Genomic DNA, 19,410 nt, shown 5'->3' on the forward strand with positions numbered 1-19,410 from the left:
GCAAATTCATTATAAAATCCACCTCAAAATGACTGGAATTATATTTAATAGAATTTAATATAAATTTAAAAAGAAGAAAGAGTAGGTTGTGACGATTTCCCTGTTTTTAAAGGACGGTGTCAATAGTTATAGTCCAATTTAAAATTTAAAATACACAATTAAAGAACACATGATGATTTCACTCTAATGTGGAATTTAAGAAACAAAACAAATGAACAAAGTGGGGACAAAGAGAGGCAAACCAATAAACAGACTCTTGACTGTAGAGAACAAATTGGTGGTTACCAGAGGGGAGATGGGGGGGGAGGGAATAGCGGAAATAGGTGATGTTGATTAAGGAGTGCACTTGTGATGAGAGGAATTTAAGTAAAAACTTAAAAAAAAAAAAACATGATGATATTGGAACTATTTTCACTTTTCTCAACTTTAAAGGGACCTTTTTTAAGCACTATATTTTTGAGTGTATGTGTACGTGTGTGAATAAATATTTATCTTACATTCAACCATTCCTTCTCTTATACTTTTGTGGTGTTAGTTGTTAAATTTCACTAAAATAGCATAAAACTTTTTATTAAATAACAATCATAGCATACTTCATTTTTCATAAAATATTATCAATCTCTCCTGCTATACACATGTGTTTATAAGAAGTATCATAAATTATGGTTGGCAGATATTGATAAAGCATATTTCTGGGAGATTGGATATTTTATGATATTTTTACTAGTCTTTCTATTTCCCTGTATTTGTCCTGTATTTTCCTGTCTTCTTATAATGATCATATATAATTTAAAGAAAAATGCTTTTATTTTAGCCTTCAAAAATATCAGCATATTTCTTCCATCTCTGTATTCCATCATACTGTTTTATATTAAAATAGTGTTTAGCCATTTTCCAAAATGTTCTAATTATCAGTTGCCCCAAAATGATTTACATTCAGATTACAAATTATTCATATCCACACATTCACAAAAGTTTTTAAAGGTATACCTCCCCAAAGTCTGTTCTGGAAAAAAAAAATAGCAGGTTACTCTTCATTTTAACTCAGTTCTCTACAGATGTTGGGGCCCAAACTAAATTTAAAATAGTTCACTACTTGGAGCACCTGGGTGGCTCAGTTGGTTAAGCCTATGAGTCTTGATTTTGGCTCAGGTCGTGATCTCATGATTTGTGAGTTCAAGCCCCACGTAGAGCCTGCTTGGGATTCTCCCTCTCTCTCCCATGCTCTCTGTCCCTCCCACATGCTCTCTCTCTCTCTTAAAATAAATAAATAAACAAACTTAAAAAAAAAAACAAGGTCACTATGGTATGTGTATGAGTGCCTAAAATCTCTTCCTAAGCATATTCTCCCACCCACCACCACCTCGACCCCACCACCTACTCACCACTGCCAAGTAAAAGCTTTCATCCACCCGTCTGTTTCTATATCCTTCAGATGACCAGAGTTGCACAATTCAAGCATGAAACCATAGTCAGCATGGGCTCCATGCATTCTACACCTAGATTGAGCATAAGTTAAAATTTTGGGGGTCCACAAGTCTGAGTCACTGTCGTGACTGAAGGTCTTTTGGGTACTTTAAACCAAGAAAGGTTAATAGTGTTCCCATACATACAATCATGTATAGGTAAACTCTGGTTGAATTGTTAGGGTGGGGGTCAGCTCTCTTCCTCCCTCCCTTGTTCCCTTTCAGGTAGAGGTGTGTCCATTAGTGAAACACTCTTGGTTCCTCTTCATCCCTCCACTAACTTCTCTATTCCAGTCAGTCTATCATTACTGGTGTGTCTAACAAGCCTGTCTAACTCTGAGGATGAATGAATATGTGGAAGACCATTCAATTCCTACATATTAGCACTTTCTATAATAATTAGTTCCTTTTTTATTTTATTTTTTTTACATTTATTTATTTTTGAGAGAGAGAAAGAGCACTAGTGGGGGAGGGGAAGAGAGAGAGGGAGACACAGAATCTGAAGCAGGCTCCTGGCTCTGAGCTGTCAGCACAGAACCCGACGTGGGGTTGGAATGCATGAACTGTGAGATCATGACCTGAGCCAAAGTCAGACACTAACTGAGCCACCCAGGTGCCCCATATAATAATCAGTTGCTTAATAAAGATTATACTTTGACTTTCATTCGTCTGATCCTGTATAATATTTCTCAACTGATGTATAGCCTTGGAAGAGATATAACACTGAACTTATGATTGGACCCCACCAAAGTATATTGTAAATAGTAGGAAAACATTATGAAATGGTATAATCTCCAACCCTTAGGCTGTAGGATTCTGTAAAACACTGTCTCAAAACACTAATGCACCTTCTAAACCTTACTCAGTGTAGTATTCTGCATGCTGTAAATACTGATTCTGTTACCTATTTGGTTGGTAAATATCATAATAAGAGTACATAGCATACTGTTATCCTTATTACTATTATCATATTATAATGGACTATAGGGAAAAGGCTTTCATTTTTTTAAATTACTTCTTAAAGATATACTTTTTTTTCCCTTCAATTCAATGATCCATTTTTTTAGGTTAACATCTCTGGTATCAAGATACCATATAGCATACCATAGTTTGTCAGTATTACTCTTGGTTTCTTAGTAGTATTAAAATAATTACATGTCCTTACACTTAATAGCATAGTAGATTTGCTTAAATGTGGTATATGGACTTTCTTCATCTGGATTGAACTTGAAGTTTGAAAAGTGACTTTTAAAATCTTTTTTTTAATACTCACTGCTGTTGAAATAAGCCATTGCAAACGTGAATTGTTAAAATAAAATCAAAAGAAAATGCCAGAAATATTTTGCCTCTCTCTTCGAGATGTTAGTTTGAATCAAATATCTGGAAGTCAATGACTTCTCTGAAAGTGGATATGGATGTCCTGAAGCTTAGGGGATACCTGGGAAGTCAGAGTTTAGGGATGCCTAGAAATATCATGAGGTACAAAATTATTCCGTTTGCTTGGCAATTCATGGTTCCTGGCCTGCCACCTGATAAATTGATAATACACGGGTGTGCATAGTCTGAGAAAAATGCTCCTGTCCCCATACAGAACATTCATGCTTCACTCCTGGCTGAACTACAGAAAAGGCCACCAGATAACTAAAAAGACTGTATCCTTCGTGACAGGGTTAACAATAGCCACAGAAGAATAAAGGTCTCACTACTTGTCCAAGAAGTTTAAAAATGGGAGGTATGATCGTCCATATCCTCACCTTTGACAGACAGTATCATTGGAGATGTTCCACCTCTGTTGGGACTTGAAACAACAAAAGGAGAAAACTACTCTGTTTCCAACTTTGTACAATTGTCTTTATATAGTTTTGATCTTGTGTATTTTATAAAGATTGAAGATATTTATCTTTTTTGCCTTGGTCTGTTTAGCTATTTCCATCAATCACAATAACAACTTGTAGCAAGAAATTAAACTTTGCTCTTCCCTATGGTAAAAAATAGGGCAGTTACTTCCTTAGGAATAATTGTTTAGGAAGCATTTAAGGAAGATTATAGATCCCTGGAAAATACAGTGGCTTCATCTTCCTTCTCCTCTGTATTAAATTAACAGTACAGTGGAGAATAACCGGGGAAAAACTAACTTCAGCAAACTTGTAGTGATTTTACACTACTTGCAGAAACTGAGATGTAGTTCTCTTCATAAGCACTGAGAGATGAGATAAACCAATAAATCATTTACAGTCATTAATACTGTAGTTCTTTAGAAAGCCAAAGTCACACTTTCACACACCCACAACAATTACATTAACTGTATCAATACAAAGTCTGATATATCAGTTATGAAGATGCAAATTTGTTTCCTGGTTCAAAATGCATATCTGAAAAAACTTTTTATAAAAACACAGTTTTTGTTCCTATTTTTAAAAATCAGGTGGACATACACATGTTTTTTAAGTTAAAGTAACTAAAGTGGTTTAACCTAAGGAAAAAAATAAATAACTTGAGGATTGTAAAATGTTGGAAGTAGATGGCCACTTACTTATTTCCGAGCATTAAATTACTTTTAAAATGTCAATATAGCTATAATATCTTCAAGTACTTTCAAAATTTGTGTAAGAAAAATGTGCTATTCATGCTGGGTTATTCAGCATAAACTTCTATGTGGCTTTTCATATGTAGATAAATTTACTCTTCCAATAGAAACTAAGGAAATAAAAAAGGCCAATCAATTTCCTTTATGGGTGAAAACTGGCCCTGCTGCTTGGTGATATTCACCTTTTAAAGAGTTAGATAACAATTCTTCTTGGCAATGACTATCACACAGCGTATTATTTACCCCTTCTGAAAGCCATCACCATAGAAGATGATTAGGTTTTGTGTAAGAAATTCATTTGACCATAAAAATGTTAGTTGAAAAATAAATAAATAAATAAATAAATAAAGGCAAAATCCCTTCCTGTGAAATACAACATTAAATTTTCTCTCTACTGCTTTCTCTCTTCTACCCTTTACTCTCTGAGGTAAAATTTTATTTAAATACATCACAATAAATACCAGTAAGTATGTATCACAGATTCAGATAACTCTTACCTTCAAATCTCATGTTGTTCCTTGTTATCACCAATGCATTTTTTTAAGAAAAGAGCATAAATGACATTTGGTGATATCCTATCTTTAAAACTTCCTGGCAAAGAATTGTAGTTTCCACACTCTCAATATTTTGGGGAATTTCTCATCTTCTGCACTCTAATCCATCCTTTGGAAACATGTAAAATATGTACAAAGTACTGTAAATATATAAGCCCTATGAAGGTACCCATGTGAAATTTTGCCCTTTCTCACTCATGATTTTGAAATCAATAGTAGTATTTGGTGTAGGAAACAAAGGCAAAAATAAATAAATAAATAAATAAATAAATAAATTTCCTTGCTACTTTCAGCCCATTGACAAGTCCTTGAGACAGGCAGAGCGACCTTCCTCTGGGAGCTCAGCTGCCTGGATGACAACACTTTGCTAAGGACAAGAGGCAATCTTAGCTAAACATTATCCAGACCTTCAAGATCCTGTTTAAGTCTACTTTAACATACAAAAATTCTTTGGAAACTTCCTTTATCTCTACCTTTCAAGATATATATGTTGGCAATCATACCCCAAGCATATGGCCCCACTGATACACACCTGAAGGGTCTCATGACTGAGTTTTTATTAAACAACAATAAATTACCTTTTCCTAACAATGGCTAGCCCCCTCAGGATCCTGGAAACCTTGCTTCTAAAATACCGTAGAGACTTATGCCATGCCTAACCCTCCCCATCATGAAGGTATATAATCAGTCATCTGTCACAACCCCAGTGCAGCTTTTTCTGCCCACGGGTCCTGTCCTTGTGCTTTAATAAAACCACCTTTTAGGACTGAAGACATTTCAAGAATTCTTTCTTGGCCCTTGGCTCTGAAACTCAACACTTCAAACCACATCAGTATTCAAGTATCTTTTCCTTCATAGTTACATAGAGTAAACTATTATTAATATTCAACCCCTCCAAATATAATTATCAATCCTAAAACTTAACATGTTGGAGTGTACTAACTTCAATTCTGGAACTTCTGATATTCATGTTTTATATTATTATTTTAGATGATCTCATGTAAGGAAAGCTGTTTTTAAGAATGGAACACGAAATGAGATTTTAGTTTAAGTGATAGTCACCATCCACAGACTCATGGATTTTTAATTTTTATTTTTTCTGATTAGACTATATTTAGGCAACAAAGTTCATGGCATGTACCAATTTATAATTTTGTCAGGTGTAGATTTGAATTGCCTGTTGTGGGGCTTGAACTCACCAACCATGAGACCATGACCTGAGCTGAAATCAAGAGTTGGACACTTAACCAACTGAGCCACTCAGGTGCCCCAGGACTGCTTTGATTCTATGGAGATCAATTTGGGAGACCTGACATGATAACAATATTAAGTATTTTAATGCAAAATATGGTTGTTCTATTTATTTACATTTTTAAAAAGTTCCCTCAACAGTATTAGTTTTTCACTCCACAGAACTTATACATATCTCATTAATCAATTTCAAATATTTTATATATTTAATGCATTTAACATTTTTATTTTTCAAATTTTGTTGGAGAAATGAAGGAATATAATATGAATATAATGAATAGATTTTTATTTAAAACTTGTATAATGTGATATTCAAAAAATTAATTCTGTGTCTTTCTTCTGATTTTTAAAGATTTTCTAATTATACAATATTGGCATCATAAAGAAAAGAAAATGTTAATTTTTACTTTCAAGTAATTATTGTTGCTATTGTTCTTTTTCTTATCTTATTAAACTGACCAGGAAACATGTTGACAGAAGTAGTGAAAATAGACACTCTTGCCATGTTCTCAATTTTAAGGAGAAAACATTCAGTATTCCACCATTAGATATTTGTTACTGAAGATGTATTCATAAATGCTCTTCATCAGATTGAAGTAAATCCTGTCATTTCCTAATTTGCCAAGACTTTTGTGAATAGCTTTTGAAGTTTGTCAAATGATTTTTCTACATCTACTGAGATTTTTTTTTTCATTTTTCTTGTTTGTGTGGTGAATTACATTGATCTTCAAATCCTTGAATACTTGGGATAAACTCTACTAGATGCTGATATACTATCATTTTTAGAAAACACTCAGATGGATTTGATTTGCTAACATTTTATTAAGGACTTTTCCATCTATATTCATGACGGATATTTTTCTATAATTTCCACAGATATCAGGCAGGCCAAATTGACTGACAGTACTTTTTTAGTGTCTTATGTCATACTCATTTTCTGACCATTTTTAAAATCAGTTCCTCAGACAGAAGTTTGAAATCACTAATTATAGTTGTGGATGTGTCCATGTCTCACCTTAGTCCTTAATTTTTGCATGAAGTATTTTAAAGCTGTGTTATTAGTTACCTACACATAGAGGACTGTGTGTCTTTAAAGGAAATGACTCTTTTATATTTATAGAATGTCTCTCATAACTTTTTCCTGTTAGAAAAAATAGACAGAAAATTTTTTTCTATTAGAAAAAATGCTTTTTTCTAATAGAGAAAAAGTATAAAATACCAATAATAGGTGTAGTTTTCTACACCATCTACACACTTTGTCTATTTCTCAGTGTTTAAGGTTAATATTTTTTCTTCAGGCTTGAAATATAACTGACATAACATTATATTAGTTTCAGGTGTACAGCAGATTGATTTGATATTTGTATATATTGCAAAATAATGACCACAATAAGGCCAATTAACATCTGTTACCATACATAGTTACAAAAGGTTAATTTCTTTATTTTTTAAAGTTTAGTTTGAGAGAGAGAGACAGAGACAGGGACAGAGAGACAGAGAAAGAGAGGGCAAGGGACGGAGAGAGAGGAAGAGAGAGAATCCCTACCAGGCTCCACACTGTCAGCCTGACTCAGAGCTCAATCTCATGAACCGTGAGATCATGACTTGAGCCAAAATCAACAGTCGGATGAGAAACAGTTAATTTCCTTAAAAGAGCATATAATTGTCTTATTAAAAAAAAATCTAGTCTGACAACTTTGGTCCTTAGTTGATGTGTCTCTTCTATTTAAGTGGAAAGGTAAATAGAAAGGTCATTTTTCCATCAACTATCTGTTTTTGTTTTCTCCATTTGATTCAACTCATCTTTGTTTCTTTTTTTTCTTCTTTCCTGAATTTAACTGGATTATTTTAATATTCCATTTTATTTCATCTATTTGTTTAGTCAATACTCGTTTCTGTTTAGTGGTTTCTCTAAGGTTTCTAATTAATGCATTTTTATTTATCAGTCTATCTTCAAAATGTATTATATATATTTGTATAAGATCGTCAAAACAATGTACTCCCAACTTCCCCATCCATTCTTTGTGCTATTATTTTAAATATACTTATGCAGTAGACATCTCAGTGCTTTGCTATTGTTTTTACATTAAAAACTCAGTTATTCTTAAAAAAAGATACCTGCATATATGCCATCTTCACACTTTTTTTACTTGTATAGATCAGAGTTTCCTTTTGGTATAGATTTGTTTGTTTTTGGCTTGAAGAACTTCCTTTTATATTTTTTGTGAAAAATTTTTTGTGAATTTTCTTCAACCTCTATCTGTGTGAAGATCTCTAATTTGCTTTCATTTTTTGTTTTTATGTAAATTATGTTTTTCTTAATATAGATATTTTCTTGATATAAAATTCTCAGTTGTTTTCTTTCAGCATTTTAAAGTGTCATTTCATTGTCTTCTGACACACATTATTGCTGATGATAAAACAGTGATAATTTTTTTCTTTGTTCCCCTGTACACAATGTATCCTTTTCTGGATGCCTTTACTATTTTCTCATCACTTTTGGTTGGAAGAGATTGCTTTGTCATATGCTTTCAAATGGTTTCCTTTGTATTTATTTATTCTCCTTGGATATTGTTCAGACTCTTTGATCTAGGCAGCACTACCTTTCATCAAATCTGGAATATTTTCTTATTATATTGAAGATTTTTTTGCACACAACCTCTATTCCCTTTTGGGATCTAATTTCTTGATAAAATTTACAGACCACTAAGTCTTTGTTCATTTATTTTCAGTTTTTTTTTCTCTCTATGCTTCACTTTGAAGGGTTTCTATTACTATGGTTTCAAGTCTACTAATCTTTTCTCTGCAGTGTTTATTTTGTTCACAAGACCATTAATATAAAATAATTTACTTTTAAAAATCTCTAGATATTCAAGTTCTTTTCTGTTTTGTTTTGTTTTGTTTTGTTTTGAGAGAGAGAAAAGGTGTGAGTGGGAAAGTGGCAGAGGGAGAGGGAGAAAGAGAATTTTAAGCAGGCTCCATGCCCAACATGGAGCCCTAGGAGGGTATCGATTTCACGACTGTGAGATCATGACCTGAACTGAAATCAAGAGTCAGACTCTTAACCTACTGAGCCACCCAGGTATTCCCCCCTTTTTGTTTTAGTTACTTTTTTATATTTCAATTTTCCAATTCATTATGTCTATGCTTTCTTTATATTCTTAAATATATTTATTGTAGCTCTACCAACATGCTTGCCTGATAATTCCAACATTTCTAACACTTTTAGGTATGTTTTTATTAACAGATTTTTCTCTTGGTTGGAAGTCTTATTTTCTTATTTCTTTACATGTCTATTAATTATTGTTTGGGTGGTGGACATTGTTTTCATGGTTTTAATTCTCTGTTTTCTGTTGTATTCCTTGAAAAATATTGAGCTTTTCTCTGGGTAGCAATTAGTTATCTGTGAATTAGCTTGATTATTTTGAGGCTGTTCTTTAAATCTTTGTTAGGGTGGCTCTAGAGTAGCCTCTTATTTAATTATAGTTTATCCTGCATATGAGATATGGTCTTTCTAGTGTCCTTACTGAATTATTTTTCCTCTCGGGCTGGTCAGAACTCCTGTCTTCCTGTCTGGGGGGAGCTCCAGAAATTATATGGTTTATAGATACTCTGTTGTTCCATTACTTTAAAGTTGTTCTTCAGCTGACCCAAGAAGTCTCTGTCTATATAAATCAAATTTACCAGTGAGTCAAAGACTCAAGGGAACCTTTATGTGCTTTTCTGCAGCTCTTTCTCTGCATAGCTCCATTATCTAAGTACTTAGCCCCCCAAATTGTAAACATCTCACCTTCTCCAAATCTAAACTTGAACCTCAGAAAATTATTTGAATCTACTTGGGTTTCTCTTCTCTGACCTGTGCTCTGGAAAGTTCATCTAAAAAGAAAGCAAAAGCTTTCATGTCATTTATCTCTCTCTCTCAGAGATTACATTTTAATATCATCTTTTTCCAAGGAAAGAAATAGAAGTTTCTTACATTTTATGCAGTTTTGTAGTTGTTTATGCCTAGAAGGCTAATCTGAGATAGTTAAACCATATGGTAAAAGAGAAATACATCAGGTATATTGTATTACCATATGGATGTGTTATTAAATCATGTACTTTATCTTGTTTATCACTGTGTTAGCTACCTTAAAGATGAAAGCAAATGTCAATCACCTTTGGAGTCTATTATCAGTTAGCTGCACCAGTTCCTATGTAATGCAAAGAGCTTAGAACACTATCATTGTTGGGGCGCCTGGGTGGTGCAGTCGGTTAAGCGTCCGACTTCAGCCAGGTCACGATCTCGCGGTCTGTGAGTTCGAGCCCCGCATCAGGCTCTGGGCTGATGGCCTGGAGCCTGTTTCCGATTCTGTGTCTCCCTCTCTCTCTGCCCCTCCCCCGTTCATGCTCTGTCTCTCTCTGTCCCCAAAATAAATAAACGTTGAAAAAAAAAATTAAAAAAAAAAAAAAAAGAACACTATCATTGTTTTATGTTTATCCACATTTGGTGTGATTATTATCACATATTTTGATTTTGCAATAATAGAAACACCACTATATATTACTACTTTTCATATATTTTTTTAATTCTCTCTGGGTTTCATTTTAAGAGTTTCTATAATTTTTTAACAATAGGTTTCTATATTTAAGCAGATATTAATTCTTTCATGTGCTCTTCATTGTTTTCCCTGCTTCATTATGCCTCCATCTTATATTATTTTCCTTATGCATAAAGCAATCTCTATGAATCTTGTTTGTGAAAGTCACATAATATGGAGTTAGCTTAGTTTTTGCTTTCCTGGCATTGTTTATCACCTATACATTTTAGAGATATACTTTTTCTGGGTATTGGGTTTTCTGTTTTCTTTCTTTTTTTTCTCTTTCTTTCTTTCTTTTTTTTACATTGGCATTCTAAATATGTCATTTAATTTTCTTCTGTTTAATACTATCTCTGTGGAGAAGTCAGTTGCCAATTTTATTGTTGCTCCTTTAAAGGTACTGTGTTTTCTTTTTTCTTCTGGCTACTTTCAAGATTTTCTATCTTTGGTTTACTTTGTATACAAATGTTTTGACGTTTCTCAAGCACCTAGACGTATGGATTGACTGGATTGATATCTTTCCATTAATTTTGGAAAATTATTGTCTGATATCTCCTGAAAATTCCCCCCACCCTTTCTTCTCTAGTGACCATTCCCATTAGATAAATTATAAGATACTCTCGTCATGTCCTCTTTATACCTCGGTGCATATGCTGCACATCCTCTACTACTTTATCTTTCCATTCAATCATACTTCCCTCTAATACATTTTATTCTCACATAATTTAAAATCAATTTAGTTCTTAATTTCAGTTATAATATCTTTTCAATTTTAGAATTTGCATTTAATAATTTTTCATAGATTTCAAATCTTTAGAAAAATTCTTTGGCAAAATTCTATTTCACTTATTCTCCTGAACTTATTATACATTGAACATTATACATTATATATATTTCAAAATCTATCCTTGATAACTCCAATATCATGATCATCTCTGTTTCAGTTTTCATTGTCACTTTTTCTCTGAATTGTCAATTATTTTTTCCTGTCTCCTGCATGCCTGTTAATGTTTGTTTGAAATTCAGATACTAGTTATTAAAAATCTGTGTTTTTTTTGAAGCACTCAGTGATTTTTTTTTTGCTTCATAGAGATTTTGATTTCTGAGAGGCAGTTAGAGAAAATCAAGCAATGAGATTACAGCTAAATTTGAGTTTGTGTGGATATTCTTCTATTTCTAGGTCCACTTCTAGGACGTAGCATTTCAGAGATTACAATGGAAAAACTGAGACAGTTACCAGAATCTTTTTCCTGGTAAACCCTGAATTTCAGAGTCCACTTCTGAGGGACTCGGGAGAGCTGGGCTCATCTCTTTAGTCTCTTAGCTATTGTTCTCTGCCTACTGTCTTATCCTCTCATACGATTTAGCATAGTAATCAACAAATACCTTTCAGAGAAAAGCAATGAATAATGCACAATGGACTTCAACATGCTTCCTTTCTCTCTGGGATCTTTAATTCCTTGGCTCCTTAATTCCTGGCAATTTTGGCTGCTTTCCAATGCTGTCTGAAGAATAACTTTATGAAAGATCTGGCATTTACAGTTGTTTTTCTTAGGGTGATTATTCTGATAAAATGCTATCTCATATCCGGAAGCGGAAGTGAACTGTTTACCTTTTAACTGTATTAATTGGTTACATATTATCCAAATGTAAATCCATTATCATTGTTCTTAATGTGTGCCTCATTTAAAGGATGAATTATTAAAATGTTGGTCTCTAAATTGATGAAACTAAAATTTAATCTATACTGAATTGGAGACAGAAGAATGACCTGCAAATTGGGAGGCTGAAGGTTGTTATAAGAAAACACCAAAATTGTGATCATGAAATTACCTCTATCTTTCACTGATTACGGCTTCTAAATCTTACTAGATCCAGTTTTAAATTTGCATTTTAGCAACAAATTTTATGAAGAATCCATTTCAATCTTTAAAGTTGTATATGTATTCTAATGTATCAACTTTATTTGTAAAGGAGTATGTTTATATTATTTATGAATAAAATGCAAAAAAACATATTTAGAGTGTGTGTAGTCATTTTTTAAAAACTGGTTGAAGTTTGAACAGAAAAGCATTCAGAAAATGCTGTGATAGAAAATGCATATCTAAAAATTTTTGTGAATTTGACTTTATCTTCAGGAACTTTCTGGAAGCAAGCCCAAACCTCTAGTATTATTTAGGAAAATGTTAAATTAAAATAGTGATATATCGTACAAGTCACAGTCTTTTTATTCTATGCTGACAAGAAACATGCACATGTATCTTTCATTCTTGATTAACTTTCACTAAACTTTAGATCCATGTAAGTGGGAATTCATATTCCTTCCAGAAACCTTGACGTCCACAAAAGAATATTTTAATTAGGTAGTTCTATTGATCAGTTGGAGAAATATTTTAAGTACTAAGTAAGACACTAAATTTATTTTCTGAACTGGTACATGCTCTCATTTTTTATTTACGTGAATTGTCAGAACTATTGAGAAAATGAAGGTTTGTTAAAGGATTTCTATTAATTCAGTCTGATTACCATTGAATCTTATAATCAGCTTCATATTTTAGCATGAATAACATGTAATTTTGCAGCCTGGGAAACAACATTTGGTTTTTACATCTTTATCAACATCAATCCAAGGCTGCAAGTTACTTATTAAATAGCACAATTTGGTTTAAATTCAGCTCATCAAATATGAGTTTCTCATCTCTCTGTTTAAGATAATTTAACTTTCTGGGGGTAGGGGGGAAGCTATCATGTTGATGTTGCACAATTCATTAATAAAAACACAAGCAGCCATATTTCAGTGTAGGTTTTGCAACGACAGATTGCCAAAAACTTCTGCAATTTCTACTTTGAAAACTGGAGTCCACCTGTACTCATATTAGGCAGGCAATATTTATATATTTCCTCTATGGCAGATAAGAGATTTAATATTTCTATGCATCTTTAGGAAGAAGTGAGAGAGCCTGGTTTTCCATACATGGCAATCATCTTTAACTGGCAGCATTTGTGACAGAATAAACTCCATTAACTTGTTCTATTAGTGCTCTGTGCAGTCAGCAAGATCAATGCTGCATAAAATGATGAAATGACTAACAGACTTCCTCAGAGTCCTGCCGAGTGCTTTATGCCACCCAGAATATATAATTACTGCTCACATAAACAGGTAGAATTTGGTATTCTATTGCTCAGGCAATCCCTGGAAATTCAAGTTCTTAATGAGAAGAATAAAAATAAAGTCTTTCCTGTCTGTGCATACAAAATCATTTATTATACTTTTATTATGGACCTGTTATATGAAAAATAAAACTGTAGAGTAAAACCTAATCTCTTTTTTTTTTATTGGCTAATATGATGACCAAACAACTTGGCACAACCTAAAGAGCTTCAGACAGAAGAGATTCTCTGACCAGATGTCTCCCCAAAGCCCATTAGTTACTTGTGGACAGCAGAACACAAGGTGAGCCAAAAACAGAGGAAATAGGAGCTAATGAAGCCAGCAGACCTGAGGATACTTTACCGAATATAAGTAAACAAGAGACAGATATCACACCATTAAAAATAATCCAAGCTGCGTGTTTTGAAACAGGTATCTTGCTCTGGAGACGCCACAGCTGCTGGTACTTATCTGAAGAGAGGTGTTCTCTACTAGGAAACCTCATGCAACAAGGAACATTAGCCACTTCAGAAATATAAATGGGATTTTTCTTTCCTTCTGCCTCCATTTTCTGCTGTCTGCCTTTCCTCTCTACCACCCTCCCCTGCTTGCCCATTTGAGATGAAAGCTAGCTTCAGAGCTGACTAGCTGCATGGGCCTGCCAATACAAACCTTGAGTATATTACATTTTAGTCTAACAAAATATAGGAAGCATGAAGCTAAGCAATCACAAAGAAAATGATTGAAAGGAAGAGGCAGAACAGATGTAGAATGAGGAGAAGCATGAAAAAAAAATCAACATTAAAATCAAATCCAAGCCATTTTTTGCTAGCAAGAATGAGTCTATGATTTGCAGATTGAATATAACTAAGAAGAAAGGTATTTTTCATAACAATGATTTATATATTCAGCCTTTTGTCGGAAAAGGATTCTTTTTGTACTATAGCAGTATCTCTTCTTGCTCTTATATTTAAAGGTCTTTTTGCATTTCCATTATAAACCCTTAGAATGAGTGTTTTGTAACTTGGCCACAAAAATGCACTGCAGATAGAAATTTTAAATTCAAGATATTATTCTTGCGGTGGATTTTCTAGGCTATTAACATTTTCATCTGTCCATTTGTGAGTTAATAAGACTATATGACTTGTTTAAATGTTCTAGTTATAGACAATTGTTAATGCTTCCCTACATAAGTTTTTTTCCTGAAATAAAATTAAAACTAAATGATGTAACAGTCTCTTCTGAATCAGTAGTTTCATGTTTATAACATCCATGTTATCAGGAAGTGAAAGTGAATGATTTGGATTTATTAAAGAGGCTGTATAAATCATGCAATCAGAACAAAGTGACAGAAGTTATTTTTGATCCACAGAATCACTGAAAATTAGAGTGGTAAAGAAATTAAAAGTCACTTAATGTGGTTAGGGTATAATAACCAAAGCAATACTCCAATTACCAAAGCAATATTACTCCAAGAAATAACCAAAGTTTATGTGTCTGCTATGCAATATAGTCATAGAAATTTCCTTAAATTTTGCTCAGGATCAAATTAAGGTTTTGTCCATAAACAATTGAATGAAGGACATCACTTCCCTCAGAGTAAGTTCAAACTCATAGTGTGTCTATTCTGACTTCCATTTGACGTCAGAGAAATGTCAATAGAGAGAGCATATTGTATTTATATAACTCTATTCAATATCAAGGTTTATCACATTTTCCAAATTTTTCTCCCAGATTGTACTTAGAAATTTGTTAGGGGGCACCTGGGTGGCTCAGTCGGTTAAGTGTCCGACTTCGGCTCAGGTCATGATCTCGCGGTATGTGAGTTCGAGCCCTGCGTCGGGCTCTGTGCTGACTGCTCAGAGCCTGGAGCCTGTTTCAGATTCTGTGTGTCCCTCTCTCTCTGACCCTCCCCCGTTCATGCTCTGTCTCTCCCTGTCTCAAAAATAAATAAACGTTAAAAAAAAATTAAGAAAAAAAAAGAAATTTGTTAGGAGGAATCGTAAGAACTATGGCCTAGAATAAGGTATATTTGAGTAAGTATGTATGTCTAGACTCATTTGTGTTGTAAGAATATTAAGGAAGGTGTCAAAGATTGTCCACTTCTTTAATTCAAGTAAAAACAAAATACTCATTTGTCATATATACAAAGTGCTATTCCAGATCCTAGGGAATCAACAAAACATTACCCTATCTTTATATAATTTACACTCTAACAGAGGAAAAATATAAATATTGATCAACTAGATAGATTGTGATATACCCTATGACAGGTTTATGCATGCGGTGCTATGTAAATAGAACATAGAACTGTCTTTTCCAGTCTGGGGAGTCAGAAAATCCTCTTCATACACACAAAATTTTCTCCAAGTATTCCAGATAAGAAAAGTGTTAACATATTCAACAAATAAAAAGCCAGAACAAAACAAAAGAAAAAACAGTGGAGAAAAGGACATTTTCAACACAAAAATTATGAGTATATATAAATACACACAGGAGGGAAAAGACAAAGAACAATAAATGAAAGACTAAAGAAGAATGAAGAGGCAAGGAGTAGTGAGAGTTAAAATTATAAAGATACGCATAGTTTAGACGGTTAGGCAATGCAGGGCTTTTCTATCATACTAAAATCTGTTACTTACAATAGAAGTCATGTATAACTGTTGAAAACTTAATACTCTGATGTGATCAAATATGAGTTTCAGCTAAGATGTTCTGTTGACAAAGCTAGACCAATGAGGAAACAATCCAAATAAACCTTTGTCTAGGCTATTCATACTAAGTGTGGAGAGGATGCAACACAAAAATCATAATAAAAAATAAAAATAAACGAAGTTTGATAAACAGGAAAGAGGTAACACCAAGTGTCATCAAGAATATGAGAAAATATAATGAGTTTATTTGAAGGTATTTGGAATTTGAGGTGATCCAGAGATAACCAAGAGTATCTTTGCCTATCACATTTTCAATACTGGATTCTTAGTTAATATTGAAGCTGTAAAATAATGACAAAGAGATAGGGTGAGAATATTACCAGAAACCTGAGGAATGCCATGTTTATAAGTTAGGAACTGAAAAACAGGAGCCCATAAAAGACACTGAGAGACAAGAATCAAAGTAGAACAGGATAAGTTTGGGGTTATATGAAGTGCAGGAAGTTAAAAGAACTTAGTATCATAAAATGCAGAAGAAACCGATAAGAAGACAAATACTGGAATTACTGGGGTGCCTGGGTGGCTCAGTGGGTTGAGTGTCTGACTTTGACTCAGGTCACGATCTCACAGTTCATGAGTTCAAGCCCTGCGTCGGGCTTTGTGCTGACAGCATGGGGCCTGAAGCCCGCTTCCAGCTCTGTATCTCCCTCTCTCTCTGTCCCTCCCCTGTGATTCTCTCTCTCTCTCTCTCTCTCTCTCAAAACCAAATAAACATTAATTTTTTTTTGGAAGACAAATACTGAAAGTCTACTTGCTTTGAACAAAGAGGTGAAGAACTGAGTTGATTCAATGCAATTGGAGTAGAAGCATGATTACAGTAGGTTGAAGACTGGATGGGAGGTAACCGAATAGAGCTTAAAACACCATGAAAGCAGAATAAGTTCTATCTCATTTTTCATAGAATATCCAGGCATAGCATAGAGCCTGACATCAGAAAGGTTTTCAATAATAGTGTGTTAGTGGATAGACCCAAATGAACTGATTCATCACTTTTCTTTCCAGAAATGGAACTGAAAGAGAAGAAAATAAATTGAGCCTATAGTTACTGGGGAATGTAGTATTTAGAAATTTCATTTTCATGTATTTCTGTGCAGAAATCTAAAAGCAGTTCTTGGCATTAGAAAATCAAAATTTGAACAGAAAAGACATTGATGAAGAGGTAAATTATGAAACAAGTTCTAAGAGATGAGATTGTGTAGGATCAAGGGTAAAAGTGTGACAGTCTTATTCCCTCAGCTTGGAGGGAAAGAATTCTGGTTGGGTATGATGTAGATAAGTGTTGGGGGGGTGGAGGGTAGGGTTTCGAATGTCTGACATGATTACAACATAAATTTTACACTTTTTCGTATAGAAGAAGGCAAAGCAAATTTTTGAAGGCAAAAAGTAGGAGGCTGGCTAAAGATTGTAAGAAAAGTTGTCAAATTTCAGAAAAGAGAATTATAGATAATAAGCAAGAAAAGCAATTGATAAGCAGCATTAGGTTAGAAACATCAATTTTTAATATCATCCATTTATAAAGCTAAGCAATTTGGGGGTAAAAGAGAAAGGAAAACAAGAGTTTAAAGGAATTGACTAGTTCTACAACCATCTTCTTTGATGCTCAAAGTAGGGAAATAAAGCCAGAGGGTGCTTGGCCTTACGAAAAGGAAAAGAGAAAAAAATTTGGAGATTTTTAGGAGGTTGAAGAGCAAGGGTTAATGAACTAAGGGTATGAGATAGAAGGGATAAGTGATTTGATCAGGAAGTGAGATATTAGCATTTAATATGCCTAGATGGAGAAAGATGTTAACCCATAGGATATGGCTATGGAAAGTCAGTGGCTCACTATACAAGGGTGAAAATTACTGGAATTATACGGATCAAACTACTTTTTAAGCTAAGATGTAACAAAGGTTCTTCACATAGGTATTACAATGACTCAAAATGGTAGCACAGCTGGACATAGAAAAGAAATCAATAAGCCAGGTGCAAAGTATTCATGATAGGTCAGACCAGTCATTGATAGTGATAACATCATTCAGGATGCATAGCTGGTGGGGTAATCTAGTGGCATGAGATTTAAAGAATGGTCTTTCTATTAGAATAGAATCCAAGGGCTAGGACAAATGACATAAAATACACATATAATTTCGACATTACAATTAAAACTTCAATTTACATTAGATTGCTTTTAGTTCAAAATTTTTATTGTGTGCATTTTGTATCATTTCATGGGTTATTTACTGTGGATGTATAGATGATTAAGAAAATGTGTGTGTAATTGAAGAGCTCGAAAACTACTAGGAGCTCAGTTTATCAGATCTTATAACTGGAAAAGGTTTTACATGTAAATGAGTTCATAAACATCAAGCCTATCATTATTTTTATCCATAATTTGCAGCTAATTGTTTACTTAGAATCTGCTAAGGATAGTGATTGGTTTATGAAGTCAGATCAAACCTATCCCTGCCTTTAAAAGAATAATAATCTATTTGTAAGTAAAATGAAAGAGTAATATGACATATCACATAAGTGATAAAGGCACTACGTGTTTCAGGAATTTGGAAAGGGAAACCAGGCCATGTTAGCTTATTTTCTTGTAAGCCTCAAAGAGTGCTTCCTCAATAATCACCACACTGTTATTGTTTTGATTTAAAAAATGAATGGAGTGAAAGATATTCTAGAGGGCATTTATAGAACGTCCTCAGACATTCTAGAGGGCATTTATAGAAAACAGAGCATCCTCTGAATTGGCTCATTCCCTGCTGGATCTGCCTAGGGGAATAAAGATAATTATGGTGATGAGTTGTATCATTATTATTTTAATTTATTGAGTGCTAATGGTACACTCAGCAATGTGGTAAATAACAAAGAGGAAATGATCACTCCAGCCTCAGGACAGAGGCAGAACACAATAACACACAGTGATATGGAAGGGGAGGGCAAGTCCAATGCTCAGTGGCTTTTTAGAACAACTAAACATGGAACAGATGATTCAAGCTGATCTAACAAATATTGATCAATTTGTTGTGGCAATTGATATAAAAAAGTCACTGACCCTTATTCTTGAGGATAAAAATGGGAAGTAAAACCACAGTCAGAATGATGAGACTATAATATAATAGGGA

This window comes from Prionailurus viverrinus, chromosome A1 (assembly GCF_022837055.1).
Source record: "Prionailurus viverrinus isolate Anna chromosome A1, UM_Priviv_1.0, whole genome shotgun sequence".
NCBI classification, from domain to species: domain Eukaryota; kingdom Metazoa; phylum Chordata; class Mammalia; order Carnivora; family Felidae; genus Prionailurus; species Prionailurus viverrinus.